Source organism: Vipera ursinii (genome assembly GCF_947247035.1).
Source record: "Vipera ursinii genome assembly, chromosome: 3".
In the NCBI taxonomy this organism is placed as follows: Eukaryota; Metazoa; Chordata; class Lepidosauria; order Squamata; family Viperidae; genus Vipera; species Vipera ursinii.
Window position 1 is genome coordinate 177,924,810 of NC_139516.1, and position 6,045 is coordinate 177,930,854.

A 6,045-nucleotide genomic window follows, 5' to 3' on the forward strand; every position below is an offset into this window, starting at 1 on the left:
ATGAACAAGCCAGCTGAGTCTTGTGTTAATGACATCATGAAAAAAAGAACATGTGGCATCATAAATCAAAATCTAATTGAACTTTGTGCTGATTGTATTGACTGTTCCCTGAATATTTTAAATATTCCAATAGGCTCTAGAACAATAACTTTCTTTTCATTCCAGTCTGGTGCCATAGGATTTGGTGCCAAAGGAGAGCTTCAGGTTGTTCAAAGGAAAGTCAAGTAGTGCAAATGTTATATTTTGTTCTCTTTTTTTAAGCCATAACTATTCAGGTATTAAAAGCAAGACCTCTAGTCTTTGGCTTAGGCTAATTCACAGAATGTTGATCTCCCATTTCTAGGGCCCTTAAGTTATAATTCTATGATGTCCATACCTCTGACCTAAAACTCCAAAAACCTTTCAATGTATATTCACAGAATATCAAAAGAAAAGCTTTCTAAAGCTTTTATTTAATCCCCATTTATATCCCGCCCACATCTATCACTGACAACTAAAATAACCATGATATTAGTAATTAAAGGGATCACAATAATACAATAACTAAAATATTTATTTATTAATGTTTTATTAAAAAATAAAAGCAATAATGCAAATGTAAAATAATAAAACATCCACAATAGCCATAAACAGCATTCATCAATTTGTATTAGGAACAGGAACATTCTTAAGTAATAGCAAAAGATGAAAAAAATCAAAAGCCCTCTTCAACAGCTCATTCCTTGTCTGCAGGGGGGAGGGGGCAGTCTGCTGTCACAAAAGAAACTATTCCACAATACTCAAGCCATTACTGAGGAAATATTATCTCCTGGCTTCAAGTCCCTTGACAGCATGGAAGTACATGATAACTAAGAACCTTTTTCTCAATTTCCATGAAGATGGATCAGTTCTGATTGGAGACAAGAGTCTGGAAAATACCTTGTATTAAGCCACTTAGCGCTCCATAGGTCAAAACCAGTAAAGAGCAGAGGTGTAGTTACAAGGCCATGATTTACTATTAAAAGATAGGACTACATCTGAACCAACAGTTGATTCTTCAGAGCAGTTTCATAAGGATGCTAAATAAGAGAATTGAGTGGACACCTGATTGATCTATCCTTTACAACTGAAATTGTTCAGTAGGAAAGGAATGGAACCACTGCAACATAGTGCCTCAGTCCCCAATTCTTGCATGTGATTAATAAGGATAACCAAATTGATGTCACATGACATTAAAGGATCCAAAAGTATTAAGGGGGAAACACTACCTCCATCTGTGTTAAGTCTTGACAAAGATAATCCACTAGCATGACAATGCAATTGGCCTCAATCTTGACTATAAAAAATGTAATCCTTTATTATAAAGTTCGTTCTCCAAAAAGGCAAATGCTGGACATTCCCAATATACTCTGCACTACAGTATTTTATACTATCACTTTGCTGAACACTTAATTCCCACAGCACTCTCATTTCTCATTTTTCCTATTATCTTCTATTGGTTTGTTGATTTTTCAATTGTCTGCAACTTATGATTAATGATTTTAACTACGATTATGATCTATATCCTATTACTTGAAGATTATATTCAATTGTATTGTACTGTATTGTATTCTATGAAAAAGTAACACATGTATGATATTTGCATTAAGTATAGCTTTATTAAGTATACTTGCATTAATTATGTGCCTACTTTAAAAAGTGAAATCTACTCAATTTAAATAAAAATTGAAGGAAACACTAGAAAAACTAGGTGTACTGCAGATTTGGATGCTTTGTAGCAAAGAGAAAGAATTCTCTGAAGTCCAAGGCTGCTTGTCACAAGTTCTTCCTTTAAAAGCCCAACCCAGGTAGTATCTTTTCATTCTTGTTGACAAAAGAGATGACTTAAAAACTATTCTCTGCACTGAGCTGTTGAGGCTATATTGTGCAGTGAACTTTAATGCAAGGTCTGAATACTCAATAAATAGTGCAATATTGTATTTATGAGGGTGCAGATATGTGCTATGTATTTATATTTGTTCAATTTAAGTTTTTTTTTATTTTCTAGTTAGGGAAAACATTATCCCTATAATACTAAACTCTTCTTTTTTGGTATAAATATACTTTCCTACCATTAACTACCATTAATTTGCCCTGTAAACCGCCCTGAGTCCTTCGGGAAAAGGGCGGTATATAAATCAAAACAAATAAATAAATAACTGAGTAGAATTTTTGCATCTCAATGCTCTTGTTATTCAGCTCAGCAGATATTGTTCATTAGATCTGTAAATGTTATTGGAAGATTTAAAATATCTATTTTTTCCAGTTATTGCATTTGCTGACCCTTTTTGAGGTGACCCATTAATTGCTGTGAGGAAAAGAGCTCACAAGAATATCTTCAGGGCCACTATAATAATTCCAGGAATCTGTCAACTAGTCACTTAAAATCCATTTGAATGTGGACTCTGATTTGATAAATCTAGTTGACTAAGGCATGATCTTATTCTGTTACCTGGGAAATGTTTTATTTTGTAACTCTTGAGGAAATGAATGGCTACTTGGGACTGTTAACTGGCCATCTGTCCTGTTCATCCAGGTCCCTCCTGCTTATATAAGGCCTGCAAGATATGACAGCTGGATACATCCATGAAATAATGAATTCATGTTTGGAAGATGGTTTTGTCTGCATTGGTGTTGGTGCCCCTCTCCTCAATAAGCTGTTACTAGAACTAATAGTTCTGATAATTTCTACCGTTTCCACCCTCTTTCTTTCAAAACAGCTAGGTGTTCTCTCACCAATTAATTTTGATCTACATTTCTCTTCCGCACCCTACCCTCAGCCCAGTATGACTTCAGCAAGTTGGGACCATATTTTTTACCTTTGGCAAAGACAAATACAAAATAGGACTTATTGTAAGCAGTCCAACCTATTGTTCATCGCCATCTCATCATCTTCACCAACCATTGCACTTACCAATTCTTTGACTTTCCTCTTGTTCTGCACATATTCAAATAACACTATTTGTTATTTTGGGCATTCATTGCAAGCTGCAGATCATTCTGACCTAGTTTTCATGACATCATTCTTAAAAGATTTAGACTATACTCCATGCTTTTGTCATCCCATCTATCTCTTCTCCCATTCTCACCTCCAAGGTTCAAACATCTCCAACTATGTTATCTTTTCAATAAGCCTTGAAAACCTGTTTTTTTATCCACATTCTGAATGAACAGGATGGCTCATATATCTGTGGTATGTTTGTTTCCCTCTCCCCATTATTTTATTTATTCATGTAACATTTTGTTTTTAATTTGTGCACCTGACATAGTTGCTGTGAACTGGGTGATCTTATACATTAACTAAAGCAAACAAACAACAAATACAGCCATTCATTTAGTGACAGTTTGAAGTTACAATGGCACTGAAAAAATGACCTATGACCGTTTTTCATACTTACAACTGTTGATCAGCCACGTGATCAAAATTTGGACACTTGGCTACTGGTTCATATTTATGACATTTGCAGTATCCCAGGGTCAAGTGATAACCTTTAAGTGAAGCTGATTCACTAAAATATTACTAACAACTGCAGTAATTCACTTAACTGTGGCAAGAAAGATCGTAAAATGGGTCAAAGCTCATTTAACAACTTTCTTGCTTAGCAACAAAATTTTGGGTTCAAGTGTGATCCTAAATTGAGGACCACCTTTATTGTTTTCTTCAACACATTGGTCGAAACCTCTGGAAATTGCAGGTCAAACCAATTAGGAGTTCCAGGTTCAGGAAGGCTGATCTAAAACCCTTCCTAGTATGCAAAAATCACTCTTTCTGAAAGTATGAAAATTTATAAGCAAATATGTTTTCTACAAATAATTATTTGGAAAGCAGCAAAGCTATCAAGATCTTTCCAATTCTTTTTTTAATTCAACTTTGTATAATGCAAATATTCAGAAGCTTTTCAAGGTTTCTGGTGAAATGGCATCTGGTGAAACTCAATCACTGCATAAGCGATTTCCCCACCCACCCCTAAAAATACAAAGGTTTTTTTTCAGGCCAACAATTATGCAGTAGCAATAATCCCAGAAAGCGTGCCAGATGACCTGCTTGTTGCACTTATAATGACATGCCATCTGGTGTCTAGAACAAAAGATGCCTGGCCATTTGCCAAAGAGGACTCCTCAAAGATGTTGAGTCAATCTATTCTGTTGTGGCAAGCTTTGGGGAGCTCTACTTTCCCACAACTGAATGCACTGCATTCACTTAGAAATGTCTGTTGACTGTTATTTATAAGTAAAGCCTACTCAATTGTAGACAGATTTTCTGTTATGAATCAGACATAGATGAGACACTGGGGGACTGGAAATTTTGAGTTAATCTGTGTTAACTTCAGCATAATGGTTATCATTCCAAATAGTTCTGTGACATGGTTATCAATATGTATAAGGGCCTAAAGATTCAATGAAATATTCTGTCTTCTGTCCATATAGCTTGCTACAAACATTTTCAAAATTCAGTAAGACACAAAGTACTGCATCTTACTGAATGTAATATATATTGTTTCAAAAATAATAGCTGCACCACAAATAATTATTTTGGAATCAGTCTCTTTTCTAAATCATCTTATTGCAAATGCCAAATATGTCCCTGCATTTAAAATATAGTTAAAAGACAGTGTGGCACAGTTGTAATTAGGGTTCTGATCTCCACTTATAGACAATGCACACTGATTATTCTCCATCAGACCAACTTGAATCCCATATTGAGCTCCTCAGAGGAAAGCAATGGCTATTATGTAGGAATGCAATCTTTTACTTTTCTCTACATATTAAGGAAAGGAACAATCACCTCCCAATTATTAACTTATAGAAATTTGTATAACCATCTTACTCCATGGTGTGGGTGGGGGGGCATTTTTGTGGGAAATAATAAAAACAATTTTATCATAGCTACTACAAAACTTTGTCACTTCTAGATATTTTTGCTTCTAATTTGCTGAATTATATTGCTTATAAATAGTGTTTTCGGAATCTCTCCCACCCACCCACACTTCATTTCCTATCCATTTAAAATGTCTGCTGAAATGTAGATCCTACATTCTGATTTTCATTTTCAGGTAGCACATTCCCTCCAATCACACAGTTTCTTCATTATATATCCCCATCTGCTAACCCTACTCCCACTCTCAGTAATACTGTAATTCTAATTCTAATTTTCCTTTATCTTTCAGTTCTTTTCCCAACATTGTCAGCTGATGTCATCCCCAAGTGTTGTTGTCTGTCAAATTAGTTTCCCATCTCCTGTTCTCATCAAAGTAGCAAGGCAAAATTGTGTTTCCAATAATTTCAGTATTTGGTTGTTCCAAAGACAGTAACTTAGTAGAGGATTATAGTAATGGTAATATTCTAGAAAAGGCAAATCATTGATTATGTGGAAAAGAAACAGTACATACAAATTCATACACTTCCTTTAAATAAAATAAATATCCATTAAGAATGTACATAAATATTTTATTTTATTGTGTTAATGTGGGACCACATTTTATGCAAAATCTGTTTGGTGAAACCAAATTTGTAGTAAATTAACAATAACATTCCCCAAACAATATCCACAAACAGCACTTCATCAATATTTTAATCTTATAATTAAAGCTAAAACTTTAAAACATACCTACTAATAAATGCTGCTCCTCTCTAAAATGCATGCTTGGCTCTTGCAGATATATTCCACTTAAACATAAAAAATGCAAATGCATCTACAACTGAAAAAAGTACAAAAATATCTAATACATCAATGGCTTAAAACAGGAAAGGGGGAGGGATTGTGCTAAAAGCAACAAAAGAGCAATTAAATTAAATTGTCAACCAATACCAATTCCATTTTGTGCTACTAACCAGATACCTATGTTAAGTCTTGACAATGGTGACTTTGGTACCATTAAAGAAACCCTACTTGTAAATGTCCATACCTTGTGCGAAGCAGTATATAATTTAGATATAAAAAATAACATGGAATAGAATCCAAGAAACTGCAGGTACTGTTAGTGTGTGTACTGCAAGACTTATATCATTTTCACTCCCTTCCTCATC